Source organism: Ranitomeya imitator, chromosome 3, assembly GCF_032444005.1.
Source record: "Ranitomeya imitator isolate aRanImi1 chromosome 3, aRanImi1.pri, whole genome shotgun sequence".
Lineage (NCBI taxonomy): Eukaryota > Metazoa > Chordata > Amphibia > Anura > Dendrobatidae > Ranitomeya > Ranitomeya imitator.
In genome coordinates, this window is record NC_091284.1 from 398,240,353 (window position 1) to 398,258,115 (window position 17,763).

Genomic DNA, 17,763 nt, shown 5'->3' on the forward strand with positions numbered 1-17,763 from the left:
TTAGGGTTTGGATTACATTTACGGTTGGGAATAGGGTTGGGATTAGGGTTAGGGGTGTGGTTAGGGTTACCGTTGAGATTATGGTTAGGGGTGTGTTTGGATAAGGGTTTCAGTTATAATTGGGGGGTTTCCACTGTTTAGGCACATCAGGGGCTCTCCAAATGCGACATGGCGTCCGATCTGAATTCCAGCCAATTCTGCGTTGAAAAAGTAAAACAGCGCTCCTTCCCTTCCGAGCTCTCCCGTGCGCCCAAACAGGGTTTACCCCAACATATGGGGTATCAGCATACTCAGGACACATTGGACAACAACTTTTGGGGTCCAATTTCTTTTGTTACCCTTGGGAAAATACAAAACTGGGGGCTAAAAAATTTTTGTTGAAAAAAAAAAAAAAAAAATAATTTTTATTTTCACGGCTCTGTTATAAACTGTAGTGAAACACTTGGGGGTTCAAAGTTCTCACAACACATCTAGATAAGTTCCTTGGGGGGTCTAGTTTCCAATATGGGGTCACTTGTGGGGGGTTTCCACTGTTTAGTTACATCAGGGGCTCTGCAAATGCAACTTGACGCCTGCAGACCATTCCACCTAAGTCTGCATTCCAAATGGCGCTCCTTCCCTTCCGAGCTCAAGCATGCGCCCAAGCAGTGGTTCCCACCCCACCCACCCACATATGGGGTATCGGCGTACTCAGGACAAATTGGACAACTACTTTTGGGGTTCAGTTTCTTCTCTTACCCTTGGGAAAACAAAAAATTGGGGATGGAAAGATCATTTTTGTGAAAAAATGACTTTTTATTTTTACGGCTCTGCATTATAAACTTCTGTGAATCACTTAATGGGTCAAAGTGCTCACCACACATCTAGATAAGTTCCTTAGGGGGTCTACTTTCCAAAATGGTGTCACTTGTGGGGGGTTTCAATGTTTAGGCACATCAGGGGCTCTCCAAACGCAACATGGCGTCCCATCTCAATTCCAGTCAATTTTGCATTTAAAAGTCAAATGGCGCTCCTTCGCTTCTGAGCTCTGCCATGCGCCCAAACAGTGGTTTACCTTCACATATGGGGTATCGGCGTTCTCAGGACAAATTGTACAAAAACTTTTGGGGTCCATTTTCTCTTGTTACCCTTGGTAAAATAAAACAAATTGGAGCTGAAGTACATTTTTTGTGAAAAAAAAGTTAAATGTTCATTTTTATTTAGTGGATTCTGGGTAAACCTGCTATTCTTTGTATTATGCTGCTTGCAAGTACTTTCCGTTTCAGGAAAGCATCCACTATGTATTTCCTTTAAGTAGAGGGCTTTTCGGTCTCTTTCGTCCCGCTACATTTAGCCCAACTTGGGTTTCTCCCTAAGGTGGCTAGCATATATGTATCATTTTTATTTAAACATTCCAAAAATTCCTGTGAAACACCTGAAGGGTTAATAAACTTCTTGAATGTGGTTTTGAGCACCTTGAGGGGTGCAGTTTTTAGAAAATACCCAAGTGTGACACCATTCTATCATATAGACCCCTCAAAATGACTTCAAATGTGATGTGGTCCCTAAAAAAATGGTGTTGTAAAAATGAGAAATTGCTGGTCAACTTTCAACCCTTATAACTCCCTAACAAAAAAAAATTTTGGTTCCAAAATGGTGCTGATGTAAAGTAGACATGTGGGAAATGTTACTTATTAAGTATTTTGTGTGACATATCTCTGTGATTTAATTGCATAAAAATTCAAATTTTGAAAATTGCGAAATTTTCAAAATTTTTGCCAAATTTCCATTTTTTTCACAAATAAACGCAGGTAATATCAAAGAAATTTTACCACTATAATGAAGTACAATATGTCACGAGAAAATACTGTCAGAATCACTGGGATCCGTTGAAGCGTTCCAGAGTTATAACCTCATAAATGGACAGTGGTCAGAATTGTAAAAATTGGCCTGGTCATTAACGTGCAAACCACCCTTGGGGGTAAAGGGGTAAATAAACGTGGCACACTGCACTTGTGACCTTGTTTTTTGCTCAGTTTGAACAAGAATCCTGGTGCTCTTTGAAAAATAACTGTTAAGGGCACAGTCATATGGTCGTATAAATGTGACCAAAATTGGAACAGAGTACATGGACTGGTCGGGGCTTCCCTAACCTGAGCATGCCAGCTTCATGTATTTCTGTGCAGCTGGCACTCTCGGATCAGGAGAGCTGCTGGTCTGTCTTTTCACTGCGATACGTTCACGGTTCAATTTATATGGCCATCTAACTGCACCCTTATTGATTTCAGTTGCAATGCGCTTTATTTGGTGTTTGGCATATTACAAAGCGTTATATGATCTGTACTGTAAGTAGAAAAGAACCACATGACATGTAATGTACTCTAAGCTGGATATCCAGGAGATTTTCAGTCTGAATTTTCCCAATGGAAAACCTGCTGCGCATCATAGTACCATTGTTGTGGATTAAAATTTGCTGCATAAACTGAGAGGTGCTGCAGATTTGACATATGCAGTATACCAATGCACTGGGGGAAATCTCTGCTAAGGCCTCATTCACACGTCCTTGTTTAAACATGTATGTGAACAGATGGTGTCAACAGTGTTTTCCATCATTGTTTCATCAGCGTGTCCGTGTTTCCCATCGGCGCTTCGTCCATGTGTCTGTTTCCCATTGGCGCGTCGTCCGTGTTTCCCATCGGCGCGCCGTCCGTGTGTCTGTATTTCCCATCAGTGTGTCATTCATGTTCTTGATGGATGGATGGATGGATAGAGAAATTACAAAGCTTCTCCTACACTTTGCAATGTTAACCACAGACACAGATCATCTGTGTGCTGTACGTGTTTTTCATGGACCCACAGACTTGTATTGGCCCTTGTCATCCATGCTGCTAGAAAAAAGCAAACATGTCTCCCTGTGTTTTGCATGGACACGCGGTCTGTGAAAAAATACGGACATGTGAATAGAAGTCAGAGGCACCAAGCAGTCATGAAATCCAAAATTACAATAACTTTATTATATTAAACAGAATGAAAAAACAGAACAGTGCACAGCAGGGCTAAAAGATGACAAGGGATGTCACCAACATCATGCCAAGCCCAAGGTAGGGTACATCCCTAAATCAAGATAATAGCAGACAGGTAGTTTGTAAGGTGCAGAATATGAGATGCGGTGGCATCCACCGAAACAAAGAGCACAAACGTATACGCCCTACTAGTAGGCAATCCAATATAAATACAGTATCCAAAAAACTGCAATGTAACGTGCACATTACCTGATGCAGATGGAAAGTACAAGGGACGCCCGTCCACCCTGACGCGTGTTTCAGTTTGGTACCTTCCTCAAGGGGCGCATGAACAAACAAGGGACAAGGAGAAATAAATAGGGACCCGTGGATAGAGCGGCACTGCCCCGCCTTGCCTTATTTCCGCCCGGCCCCAGCGAGCCCGACAACCGGAAACACGTGAATAGAGTATAATGGGTAGATGTGGTATCCAAGAAAAAAATGGATGCAACATGGATGTTCGAATGAGGCATAAAACAGAGCGTTTCTGCAGCGAAATCTTCGCTGCTGATAATTAGATGTGGATCCGCAACCATTGAAATCTTCCATAAAGAGTAAAAAGATCTGCAGTTGTTTTATTTTAATGTAGATTGAAGCTGCAAGACATAATAAAACACACTGTGAATGAGCGCAAGAGCTGTTTGAAGTAGATAAGGTAAAGTTTTTCAGGTTTTTTTTTTTCCCCCCCCCCCCCCTCCTTTGGCAGGAAAAATGTCACAATTTTTTTTTTCTGTTCCCTGTTTAGTAGCTTTTAGTTTGTTTCAAAAACTGCATCAAAAGGGTACGGCTGAAAGTAACCCTAGTCTACAATCATTCATGCAGTTTTAGTAGCGTACTTTACCCTAATCCCAGGAATGGGTGGGAGCATAGGAATCTTTCCTTTCCGTCTTTATCTTTATGGAATGTATTTGGCACAAAAACTGCATGTGTGGTTTTATAGCAAATCTGACTCAGAATCCACATCAAAATCTGTGTACACATCTTCTGCTGAGGCTTCCCTGGCCCTCAACTGGTTCCAGCAGCTCCACATTCCATGTTCTCCTGGGGTCACATATTAAAGAAGCACTCCCATCAAAATTTTTATCCTCTTAATATATTGCAATCACTGTGTACTTACAATTGCTCATTTTGTCCTTCTACCCAGCCAATTCTTCTGTTTTCCGTTAGGTCTGTGACATCATATGATTAAAAGCTGACTAAGGCCGGTTTCACACGTCAGTGGCTCCTGTACGTGAGGTGACAGTTTCCTCACGTACCGGAGACACTGACTCACGTAGACACATTAAAATCAATGTATCTCTGCACATGTCAGCGTGTTTTCACGGACCGTGTGTCCATTTGAAAAACGGAGACATGTCAGTGTTTGTGGGAGCGCACGTATCACACGGACCCATTAAAGTCAATGAGTCCGTGTAAAACACGTACCGCACATGGATGCTGTCCGTGTGCAGTCCATGTGCCGTGCAGGAGACAGCGCTACAGTAAGCGCTGTCCCCCCAGCTTGTGGTGCTGAAGCCCCATTCATTTCTTCTCTCCAGCAGTGTTCGCTGGAGCAAAGGAATGAAAAAGTTCCCAGTAATCTCCCCCCTCCCTCCCCCTGTGTGCCTGCACGCTGGCATTAAAATACTTACCCAGCTCCCTCGATGCTTCCTCTCAGTGTCGCAGCTCTTCCTGTATGAGCGGTCACGTGGTGCCGCACATTACAGTGATGAATATGTGGCTCCACCTCCCATAGGGGTGGAGCCGCATATTCATCACTGTAATAAGTGGCACCACGTGACCGCTCATACAGGAAGAGCTGAGAGGAAGCTTCGAGGGAGCTGGGTAAGTATTTTAATGCCAGCAGGCGGGCGCACAGGGGGAGGGAGGGGGGAGATTACCGGGAACTTTATTTTAACAAAAAAAAAAAAAAAAAATTATTTTTCATTCCTTCGCTCCAGCGAACGCTGCTGGGAAGAAGGAATGAATTCTGGATTCAGCACCCAAAGCAGGGGACAGCGCTTAACTCTAGCGCTGTCTCCTGCACGGTGCGTGTGGTACCCAGTAGGCACACGGCTGCCGCACGTGAACACAAGGACACGGATAACTCCGGTACCGATTTTTCCGGTACCGGAATTATCTGGACGTGTGGGACAGGCCTAACTGATTGCTTCTAAGCTCTATGTAGAAACAGGAGGTCAATTTTCCCTGTTTGACTAATCAGTCACTGCAAAAGTTGCTGATAAGGGGGAGGAGGAGCAACTGGGTCAGGAATTGAAACTTCTATTTCTGCATAGAGCAGAGAAAAGAGTTAGCTGGGCAAAACGACAAAATGAGCAATTGTAAGTACACAGTGCCATATAATATGATGATTACAGTATATTAAGAGGATAAAAACTTTGATGGGAGGAAGAGTGCTTCTATAATGTTACATACATGACATTATTAGGGGCTAGTAAACCAAGACTGGCTGGAGGAATTGGAAAGCCTCTTTTATGGACTAGGAGGGTGAATAATACTATTGCTTTTGTATAGCATTTTTTTTTATTCATACTTATTATGCAAATCTGCCAGTGGTCTACACCAAGATGTGCAAACAAGTATTTGATTGGGAATTTTAATTTTCAAATTAAATGTAATGGGTAAAATCTGCAGTAGATTTGCTATTCTAGAAATTAATAAATTCATACCACAGGTCCTTTTTTGCAGAAAAAAATGTTCATCCTATGGGTATGATCTGTTCAGATGTAAGCTGCTGCTGATATTATATGGGTAACTCCATAGCTATCCTGTATGGACGTAGCCCTTAAATGCTTCCACATGTGCAGTTGTGATGCAATTTAGGGGGGAAAGGATATAGGAAAGATGACTTTTCTCTTCTATTGAATACACTTCTTTGCTTCAGTATTCAGTAGCCTACATCAAATACCTCTTAGACCTCATTCACACGTCAGTATTTGGTCAGTATTCTGCATCAGTGTTTATAAGCCCTAGCAGGAGTGTAACTTACAGAGAAGAACTATAATTACTTCATAGGTGCAGAAATGCTGCAGAAAATCTGCATTATTTAAAACTCCCGAAATACTTAGCATGGGAAGGGAACATAGCCTTGGACTGTGATAAAGAGCAGGCAGCACTGACCTTCTATTAGTGGTGCAATTCTAAGGCTGGCGTCACACTAGCGAGTTTTACGGACGTGTGAGCGCAGAAAATACGTCCAGAAAATACGTATTGCACACGGACCAATGATTCTCTATGGGGCAGCTCCTATCTGCTGTATATTACACATCCGTAATATATAATATATATCTATTCTAACCTGTCAGTGTGACTTTTCCTATCGCCACGACAGCACCCTTACGGGAGAGAGGGGATCCGCCCACCATCTGGATAGGAACCTACAGGATTTAAAGGGGCGGTCCCCCTCACCACTCCAATTTGGGTTCCTGTCCTAGATGGGAACACAGGAGCTAAAGCAGGAAGGTTCCTACCCGGGTCCTCAGCCTCTGCGCGGTGTCCGTGGGAACGGCAGAGACTGGGTCGCTGGAAGCAACGTCTGTGTCCTGCGTGCAGACCCCCCCCTCGTCTGGCCATATGGAGCGCGTCCCAGGGGTCAGGCAGTGCCGTCCTGGTCCGCAGATGTAAGCGCGCGGTCAGCGTTCTCACCGGTGGTGAACCCGGAAGTAGTTTTTACACTTCCGGGGGAGGAAGTGCGGCTGCGACAATGAAAGAGCGGCGGCTATGGAATGTGCTGTGCGGCAAGATGTCCTCAGTAGGGGACACAGAGCACAATCGGGGAGAGGTGCTGGAGCAGCGCAGCAAGAGCGGTAGCGGCCGCTCAAGAAGTAGCAGCAGAGTGGTATGGGGGCAGCAGCATGCGAGCGCCCCAGCATCACATGTGGATTTATATCCTCCAAAACCGGTATTCACGGGATCAGCTTTGTGGTGTGTTAAAAATGCACCTGTTGCTGATATGGTCCGTTATTTGTGCTTTGTTTTAGGTTAAAAAGACATCTAAATCTAAGCATAAGCAATGTGCTTTATGCACAACTCCAATGCCTGATAGCTATAATAAAAGGCTTTGCCAGGCTTGCATTTGTCGGACCTTAGAGGAAGAGGCTCCCCTTCGGTCATCAGACCTCAGAGCGGTCATCAGGGAAGAATTAAGTTATTCCCTTAGAGGCGGCCGCCATGAAAGATCTGTCAGGGACGTATCTCCTGGATCTAGCCCTTCCCTGCAAGAGTGTGAATGTTCTCGCTCCTCATCGCCATCCTCATCAGATGAAGAGGGAAGGCCATGTTTTTCAGTTGAAAATATGGATGTATTAGGCTACTTTCACACTAGCGTCGGATTCGGCCCGTCGCATTGCGTCGGGCCGAGATTCCGACGCTAGCGTTTGTTGCGCCGCACAACGGGGGCAGCGGATGCATTTCTCCGGCGCATCCGCTGCCCCATTGTAAGGTGGGGGCGGACCGTCGGCTGCAAAAAACCGTTACATTTAACGTTTTTTGCTCCCGGCGGTCCGCCACAACACGGCGCAACCGTCGCAAGACGGTTGCGACGTGTCAATACGTCGCAATGCGTCGGTAATGTAACTATGGGGCAAAAACGCATCCTGCAAACAACTTTGCAGGATGCGTTTTTTCCCCTAAACGACGCATTGCGACGTATTAAAAAAAAAAAAAGCCAGTGTGAAAGTAGCCTTAGTCAAAGGGGTCCGAGCAACCATGGGCGTTGCAGAGAACAGAGAACCAAGATCTGCACAAGATATAATGTTTGCAGGCTTGTGCCAGGAAAGTCGTAAGTAATTCCCGGTAGTAGATACAGTTAAAAGCCTTATTAAACGGGAATGGGATAAGCAGGACAAAGGATTTTTGCCGTCATCTGCAAAGAGAAGGTATCCCGTTGACGATAACGACTTAGCGGAATGGATGAAAGTCCCTAAAGTGGACGCGACCGTGGCTTCTACATCTAAAGCAGGTACCTTGCCTCTGGAGGATGTAGGTCTTCTAAAAGATCCGTCAGATCGAAAGGCGGATATGTTTTTGAAAAAGGTGTGGGAGTCATCGTCTGGAGCATTCAAACCTGCGATCTCTAGTACTTGCACAACTAGATCTGTTATGGTTTGGATAACCCAGCTGGAGGAACAGCTGAAATCCAAAGTGCCTATAGACAAGATACTGAACTCCCTATCTCAGATACGTGAGGGTGTGGCGTATTTGGCAGATGCATCAGTGGATTCTCTGAAACTTGCAGCCAGATCTGCAGGTCTCTCGAATGCTGCTCGCCGAGCACTATGGCTTAAGACCTGGAAAGGGGATGCTCAGGCAAGAGCTAAACTATGTACTATTCCGTGTAGGGGTGAGTACTTGTTTGGCCCGGTATTGGATGACATCCTGGCTGAGGATAGGAAAAAGGGTTTTTCTAAAGTATTCAATCCTACCTTTAGGAATACCTTCAGGAGACGCTTCCCATACCGAAGACCTTACCAAAACCGAGACTGGGAGTCGAATGAGCTGAAGAAGAAAGGTTCAGACTTTAATACCTCATCATCTTCTTCAAGACGTAGACGAAATTACCGTAAATGCAGATCTCCCAGTAGGGGGCAGGTTAAAGCACTTCTATACTCAATGGGCCAGAATAACTTCCAGCAATTGGGTTCTGGGTATAGTTAGGTCAGGATTAAAATTATAATTCCGGGAAAGACTTTCTGATTTTTATATTTTGACTGCCCCTGATCCCGTAGACCAACAAAAGGCCCTGGAAAAAGAGGTCCAGATGTTAAGACAAAAGGAGGTTATAGTAGAGGTTCCAAAAGATCAGGGGGAAGGGTTCTATTCCCCTTTATTTTTAATCTCCAAACCAGATGGATCCTTTCGAACCATCATAAATTTACGGACACTGAACAAGTATCTACGATACCATGCCTTTAAAATGGAATCTATTAAAACGGCGACTAAACTTCTTTTTCCCAGATGTTATATGACAGTCCTGGATTTAAAAGATGCATATTACCATCTGCCCATTCACAAGGATCATCAACAATTCCTCAGAATGGCGGTGCGCTTAAACGATCAGGTCAGACACTTTCAGTTTACTGCAATGCCATTTGGTCCATCTATGGCACCGAGGGTGTTTACTAAAATCATTGCGGAAGTGATACATTAATTATACCCTACTTGGATGACTTCCTGGTAGTGGGAAATTCATTTTCAGTGTAAGTCACCTAAAACATATAATATCTTCCTTACAGGACTTGGGTTGGCTAGTCAATCTGGAAAAATCAAGATTAGAACCATCAACGACTCAGACTTTCCTGGGTATTCTGCTAAATTCGGAAAATCAACTATGTTTTCTTCCGGAAGAAAAGAAGCAGAGGATTGTGCACAAAGTCAGTACTGTGACAAAAAAACCAGATCTGACCTTGAGAGACGCAATGTCCCTTTTGGGATCCCTTAACATCTTGCATACCAGCTGTCCAGTGGGCTCAATTCCACACTCGAGTATTGCAGGCCCAAGTCCTGGATGCGGAAAGGAGTCTTCAAGGTCTGCTAAGCGGAAGACTCAGGCTATCCACCACCACTCTGGACAGTCTGAGATGGTGGCTAAATATGGAACATTTGGCAAAAGGGGTACACTAGGGTATAGTACCAGACAACACGGTTACAACCGATGCCAGTCCAATAGGATGGGGAGCTCATATAGGAGATGTTTGGACTCAAGGGCAATAGTCTCTCTTAGAGGCCCAAGAGTCCTTGAATTGGAAGGAGCTTACGGCAGTAAAAAAGGCCCTACTCAGGTGGCTACCATCTCTGCGGGAATCACATGTAAGGGTCCAGTCAGACAATACAACAGTAGTAGCATATCTCAACCATCAAGGAGGGACAAGGTCAAGGTCTCTAATGAACACCACCACAGACATACTCGACATAGCCAAAGCTCACTTTCGCTCTCTTTCAGCTGTTCACATTCGAGGAGAGCTTAACACAGAGGCAGATTACCTCAGCCGTCATTCTCTACGTCAGGGAGAATGGGTTCTAAGTAGACTGGTGTTCAAACAGATAGTAGACCTGTGGGGGTTACCTGATATAGACCTGTTTGCAATGAGAGAGAACAGACAGACCAGGAAGTTTGCTTCTCTTCGGGTAGCAGACAAACCCTGTATAATAGACTCCCTTCAGATTCATTGGGATTTCCCTCTGGCATATGCATTTCCCCCAATATGTCTGATCCCTATAGTTCTCAGAAAGATCAGGGAGGAGAGGCCGAGAGTGATCCTGATTGCCCCCTTCTGGCCCAGGAGGGCATGGTTCTCTTTACTCAGGGCAATGTCGGTGTCCGACCCCTGGGTGTTGCCTGTGAGTCCGGAACTTCTTTCTCTGCATCTGACAGCGTGGAATTTGAGAGGGAGTTATTGAGGAGGAAAGGGTTTTCAGACGCTTTGATATCTACCCTTTTAAATAGCCGAAAAGAAGTTACCACTAAGATCTACTCTAAAACCTGGAAAAAGTTCCTTGCCTTCTACCAACACCCCTTTACGGGCAAGGTTCCAATTCCGGCTATTCTAGAGTTTTTACAGAAGGGCCGAGAATTGGGTTTAGCGGTAAATAGCCTTAGAGTCCAGGTATCCGCCTTGGGGGCATTATATAACAGCGATGTGGCGGGAAATAGATGGGTATCTAGATTCATTAAGGCCACTGAACGTAGTAACCCGGTTCATGTTCCTAAATTACCGCCATGGGATTTAAATTTAGTTTTGGATGCTTTAACAGAACCCCCCTTTGAGCCATTAGATTCTGTCTCCATTAAAACTTTAACTTTAAAAACAGCCTTTCTAGTGGCACTGATTTCCGCTAGGAGAGTGAGTGATTTGCAAGCATTGTCGATAGACCCCACTTAATTAATGGTCTTTCAGGATCGGATCGTGTTAAAACCAGATCCAGCATATATACCAAAGGTAGCTTCCAAATTTCACAGAAGTCAGGAAATATTTTTGCCATCATTCTGTGACAATCCAGTTTCAGCAGAAGAGCAGAAATGTCATATGCTAGATGTTAGAAGAACACTATTAGAATACTTGCACAAAACTGAACAGTGGAGGCAGAGTAGGGCTCTGTTTGTTTCCTTTCATAATCCAAGGAAAGGGGCGAGTGTAACAAAAGCGTCTATCGCCAGATGGATAAGAGATGCGATATATCTGGCTTATACGGCCAAAGGCCTGATACCACCAGACGGCATCAGGGCCCACTCCACTCGAGCCATGGCCTCATCCTGGGCGGAGAGGGCGGACGTCTCCATAAACGTAATATGTAAGGCGGCAAAGTGGTAATCTCCTTCCACCTTTTATAGACATTACTGTCTTGATCTATCATCAAATGCCAATTTAGACTTTGGCCGTTCAGTACTTAGTGCTGTAGTCCCTCCCAGGTGATTGATCTTTGAAAGTCTCTCGTAAGGGTGCTGTCGTGGCGATAGGAAAACCGGTTTTTACATACCGGTAATAGGATTTTACAGAGTCCACGACAGCACCCGCACACTCCCCCCCCGTAGTTAATCACTGGTTTTCTGCACCCCTTTGGAAGGTGTGCCTTTAATTATCACTCTTTAGAAGGTGATGGTATTTAGTAATGTTTAAGTGTATATGTACTAACTCAATGGCGGTGTCCCTTATACTCTGAAACACAAACTGGAGTGGTGAGGGGGACCGCCCCTTTAAATCCTGTAGATTCCTGTCCAGATGGTGGGCGGATCCCCTCTCTCCCGTGAGGGTGCTGTCGTGGACTCTGTAAAATCCTATTACCGGTACGTAAAAACCGGTTTACTGTACATCGTGCTGAATTGCCGGCTTTTCAAAGGACACCGGTGCGTAAAAATCAGACAGCACTCACATGGTCCGAGTGCTGTGCGATATATATATATATATATATATATATATATATATACTAGATGGCAGCCCGATTCTAAAGAATCGGGAGTCTAGAATCCATATATACTTTATTTATTCAAATGTAAGAATAATACAATTAATAAATAATAGTAAGAAAGAACAAAAATAATAGGCAGTATATGGAGAAAACACCAAACAAAAGTTCAAAATTGGTGTGAAAATGTCACTGAACCACTTCACAACTAAATATATATAGTTTTGGTAAATGGTATTATCATTTTTTTGACGAAATTCGGCAGGAGCTTGAAGAGCAACGTCACTGGGCCCGCCTCCACGCAGTAGAAACTTGCTGTGAGGTAAAAATTTAAAAATCACACCAAAATGGCGGGCGGAGTGTGTCACAGTACGGCACGTTTCTGATTGGTCGCTCGCAGCAGGCGGCAACCAATCAGACACTGGACACTGTTGACGTCATTTATCTCCGCACATTAGCTCCGCACATTAGCTTCGGACATTAGCTCCGGACAAAGCCACGGAAGTTGGCACAAATTGCAGGAAGTAGTATTCTAGGCAATTATATATTTTATTTTTTTTAATCCTCTCGCACCCATTGACTTTGGCGAGTCTCGTCAGAGACTTCAGCTGAGAACAAAATCGCAGATAAGATGTCACCCATTGAATAACATTGGTCCGAGTGCAATCCAATTTATCGGATTGCACTCGTCCGTTTTTCTCGCAAGTGGAAAAGAGCCCAAGGGGTTTATCGAGGACTTTAAAAAAAAAAAAAAAAAGGGTCTAAACACTAATAGGTAGGTACCGTAATTGCTACCTACCTGACTGTTGTGCCATCCTCTGCCATCACAGATGTCACATCAACAGTTTGATTCCCTGTTGACAGGCGGGACTACTGGTGTCATGCTGATTAACAAACTGCTTCCCCAATCAACATGACACCAGTAGTCCCGCCCTGTCAACAAGAACAAAAACTCCTCCTCTGTTGACAGGAGCAGCTGAATCCCTGGCAGGAGTGGTCAGTGACTGGCGCCAGGTACAACAGACAAGTAATTCCCTCTTTTAGCAACTACTTGCCTTTTTTTTTTTTTTTTTATGCCAAATCGGCAGATCTGCACTTGTCACTTATGAAGACTTTTTTTTTTTTTTCCTGTACCACTGCTTGAAGAAAGCGTCTTCTAAAAACTGGCAGTAGGTGTGGGAGTTGACTTTGAGTCCATTTTCAACCTGAAAAGGTCCAACTAACACATCTTAAATAATTTCAGCCCATAGCAGTACCCCACCTCCACCTTGCTGGTGTCTGAGTTACACTGGAGGTCTATGCTTATTGCTGATCCAGCCACGGGCCTATCCATCTGATCTGTCAAAAGTCACTCTCATCAGGCCATAAAGCCTGTGAAAAATCTGCCTTCAGATATTTATTAGCATAGTCTTGATTTCAACTTATGTGTCTTGTTCTATGGTGGTCCTGTTTCAGCCTCCCTCGCATTGGCCATAACTCTGAGCACTGAAAAACTTGGCAGTTCTGAAATATGATAATAGGTTCCTGGTTGCTTAACGTTTTGATTCTTCTCAAATCTTTGGCAGTTAATCCATTTTTTTTTTTCTCTACGCATTTTTTGCGACCCTGTTGACTATAGCCAACAAAACTTTTCATGGTTCTGTGATCATGCCCCAACATCTTAGCAATTTCATGAGTGTTGCATCCCGTTGTAACTAGTGATGAGCGAGTATACTCGTTGCTCGGGTTTTCCCCGAGTTTGCTCGGGTGGTCTCCGACTACTTCAGCATGCTCGAAGATTTAGTTTGTCGACGCAGCTGCATGATTTATGGCTGCTAGTCAGCCTGAGTACATGTAGGGGTTGCCTGGTTGCTAGGGAATACTCACATGTACTCAGGCCATCTAGCAGCCGTAAGTCATGCAGCTACGTCTACATAAACTAAATCTCCGAGCAATCACAAATATTGGAGACCACCCGAGCATGCTCTGGGAAAACCCGAGCAACGAGTATACTCGCTCATCACTAGTTGTAAGACTAATAATTTTTTTTTCCTTAGGTGATTTTGTATGAGTAAAACATGCTTCCCAATAATTCTGCACACGTTGATAAAGGGTGCTGATATCCTTAGGCCTCACCCCCACTCACTTGTCTAATAATTCTGCACACAGTATATAGCAATGAGCTTTAAAGAAATTGTCCACTACTTGGACAATTTCTTCTCATACCCTTTTTTAGGCTTGATAAAACCTATGCTGGTACCATCCCCACGGAGTTGGCACTCTCTCTCCGGGGCTCTCGTGGAATGTGGCGACGCTTGCCTTTGGACAAAACCAACATGTTCATCACATGAGAGCCCCGGGGAGAGCGAGTGCCGACACCGCAGCAACTGTGCCGGCACGGGAGGTGAGTATAGGCATTATTATTTTATATGGGGCCAAACATTTTGATCAAGAAAGGGTTGTCCTAGTAGTGAACAACCCCTATAGGGCAGCATGGTGGCTCAGTGGATAGCACAGTAGCCTTGCAGCGCTGGAGTCCTGGGTTCTAATCCCACCTTGGACAACATCTGCATGTGATTTGTATGTTCTCTCTGTGTTTGCGTGGGTTTCCTCCGGGCACTCCGGCTTCCTCCCACATTCCAAAGACATACTGATAGGGAATTTAGATTGTGAGCCCCAACGGGGACAGTGATGTTAAAGGGCACCTGTCACCCCGAAAATCGCAGGTGAGGTAATCCCACTCTGTAATGCTGTAGATAAGCCCCCGATGTTACCTGAAAAAGGAGAAAAAGACGTTAGGTTATACTCACCCAGGGGCGGTCCCGCTGCTGGTCAGGTCGGATGGGCGTCTTCGGTCCGCTCCGGCGCCTCCCATCTTCTTTCCATGACGTCCTCTTCTGATCTTCAGCCACGGCTCCGGCGCAGGCGTACTTTGCTCTGCCCTGTTGAGGGCAGAGGATAGTACTGCAGTGCGCAGGCGCCGGAAAGGTCAGAGGCCCGGCGCCTGCACACTGCAGTACTTTGTCTGCCCTCAACAGGGCAGAGCAAAGTACGCCTGCGCCGGAGCCGTGGCTGAAGATCAGAAGAGGACGTCATGGAAAGAAGATGGGAGGCGCCGGAGCGGACCGAAGACGCCCATCCGACCAGACCAGCAGCGGGACCGCCCCTGGGTGAGTATAATCTAACGTCTTTTTCTCCTTTTTCAGGTAACATCGGGGGCTTATCTACAGCATTACAGAATGCTGTAGATAAGCCCCTGATGCCGGTGGGATTACCTCACCCGCGATTTTCGGGGTGACAGGTTCCCTTTAATGTGTGCAAACTGTAAAGCGCTGCGGAATATGTTAGCGCTATATAAAAATAAAGATTATTATTTAAAGATCTACTCTTCTTGCTTGAGAACTTAAAGGATTTTTATTAAGAGCTAAATTCCAAAGTTGCTTGCAATTTTACTTTACAACTTTACCCATTTTAAAAGATGAAACAATCCTTTAAATATTAGCTTTCTGTCTACTGTTGTTTTTTTTTTTTTTTTTTTTCAGCCTCATCAGAATAGAGATTCTCTGAAATTATCTATGCATCTTGGGGGAGCTGCCGCATAGACCGGTGTACTTCTGCATTGTTTTTTTGCCAATCTGCTTCACTGGCCTCTTTGGACTCCTCATATCAATTAAAGGTGAGCATACTAAGAAAAAATGTAGATGAGTTTCATTATAGAAGCCTTAGATTTGCCATCTCATACCGTGATGACAATTCAAAAGGATATGTCTTAACTTTACATGGAGGTCCAATCTTTTGAACCCATTCAGCCTGAAGATGATGGAGCAATTTCACTCCCAAAATTGATGTGTCCCTCAGATTCGACGCTGCAGATCGTAAAGTGGTGGCATGTCCTAGCAATATGTCATCACATTAAAATGGCATTACCCCTTTTAAAGGGGCTGTGTTGTCGGATTTTACAAGGTAGACTCTTTGCATTTTTAGGTTGAGGCTGGTGTACATAAATTGAAAAAAAAAAAAAAAAAAGCCAAAATGACTTTTAATCTTGATATTGGGTTCAGGAACACTTTCAAAAGGACTAGACAGTCTTTCTGACTTAGATTTTCAGAGCAAGCACATCACCTTCATCAGGTCTGCATGATCTGTTTAATACTGTATGCAGTTTCTATTGTAAAATTTGGTGACAGATCCTTTTTAGAATGTATGTAATAACAAATGGTCATTAGCAAGTGTGACACAGTGATGGTAATCATATGCGAGGGTCAGTACTAGTGATGAGCGAATATACTCGTTACTCGAGATTTCCCGAGCACGCTCGGGTGTCCTCCGAGTATTTTTTTAGTGCTCAGAGTTTGTTTTTCATGCCGCAGCTGAATGATTTACATCTGTAAGCCAGCATAAGTACATGTGGGGATTCCCTAGTAACCAGGCAACCCCCACATGTACTTATGCTGGCTTACAGATGTAAATCATTCAGCTGCGGCAAGAAAAACTAAAACTCTGAGCACTAAAAAATACTTGGAGGACACCTGAGCATGCTCGGGAAATCTTGAGTAACGAGTATATTCGCTCATCACTAGTCAATACGTGTCCCCCTGGGTGTCTGGAAACATACTGAACCTGCTAGAGAGTGTTGTAATCACAGCCACCGCTGTGGTTACAACACAACACATAAGTGTGGACTGGGTCAAGATATTTGACCAAGTCAGATTTAGGAAAACCTGATGTAGGCTTTTATTTTTGGAAAGATCAGTAGGAAAGTAGTGTAATGGATCTTTCCTTCCTGTTCTGGTCTTGAAGTGGCCCATGGCCACAATTCACATTTAAACATGCAGGTAAGGTTTGGGTGTGTCAGTGTTGGTTTCCTATGCAGCAGAGCTGGAGGTTGTATGTGTGCCTGGCTGTGTGAGGTTAAACACAGACTAAAGCCAGAGACTTGGGCCAAGCCATTATGCACCCGAGATTCCTATGGTGGTGTAGTTGCCAACAGCATTGAACTGGATACGGACATTCCAGCTGCGCATCGGATGATAAAGCTTTGAGTTATTTTGTTAGTTGCCAAATAAAGCCCTGTATGTTGAACTTGAGTCACTACCTCGTTATCTTGCTGGTGTGAAAAGCACTATCTTACACAAGTTGGAACTACCGGTATATTGTTGGGCAAAAGCGCAATAAACCATCCAGCATGGCTGAAGAATTAAAGAGGTTTTCTGGTTTTAACTTTTTTATGCCAAAGGATTGCTGTATGTAAAAAATAAGTCAGTTGTACTTAACCCCTGCTTCTCCAGTAAGTGACCGCTGCAGCCTATCACTCTGCTCGGTAGTAAGGCCAAAGTGAATGGCATGAGATCCCGGAGCTCTGTGATTGGCTGCAGTGACCATGTACTGTAGTTAGAACTTTACTGTTGCAGCTATGTCAATAATGACTGTGGTCAATAGCGAAGATCCTGCCCTGAAAGCACTAAGGTGTAAGGCTAGTTTCACATTTGCGTCTGTGCGCATCGTATCCTCCACTAACTATGCGTGTGCATGCTTTTTTTGCTTGCGTTTGTGTCTTTTATGCGCATGCGTTCGATATTTCCAGGAGGGTATTTCCAGGAGGGTGTGTCACAATCTGTTCCTGGACATGCGCAGTTCGAAGTATGAAAGCGCATCGTATGCATGTGTTCCCATAGACAGTAATACGTGTTTTTAATGCACTCATCTGTATTCGCATGCCTGCGCATATTTGACAAATTTTTGACTCTTGCTAAAATGCAACATGTTGCGTTTGTCGGACCCCGCCACACACCGAAAAACGACGCATCTGCAGGTGAACGCATGCAAGCGCATGTCCCTTCAC

General features: G+C 44.5%; 1 protein-coding gene across 1 annotated transcript in view; it reads left to right on the plus strand.

Annotated features, from left to right (window-relative positions):
* ZBTB8B (zinc finger and BTB domain containing 8B) overlaps positions 1-17,763 on the plus strand; it is a 50,281-nt gene that overhangs the window by 11,602 nt on the left and 20,916 nt on the right. Inside the window, exon 2 of the mRNA XM_069757048.1 lies at positions 15,464-15,597. The gene's annotated coding sequence lies outside the window, so the exon portion shown is untranslated. The remainder of the gene's footprint in view (positions 1-15,463; positions 15,598-17,763) is intronic.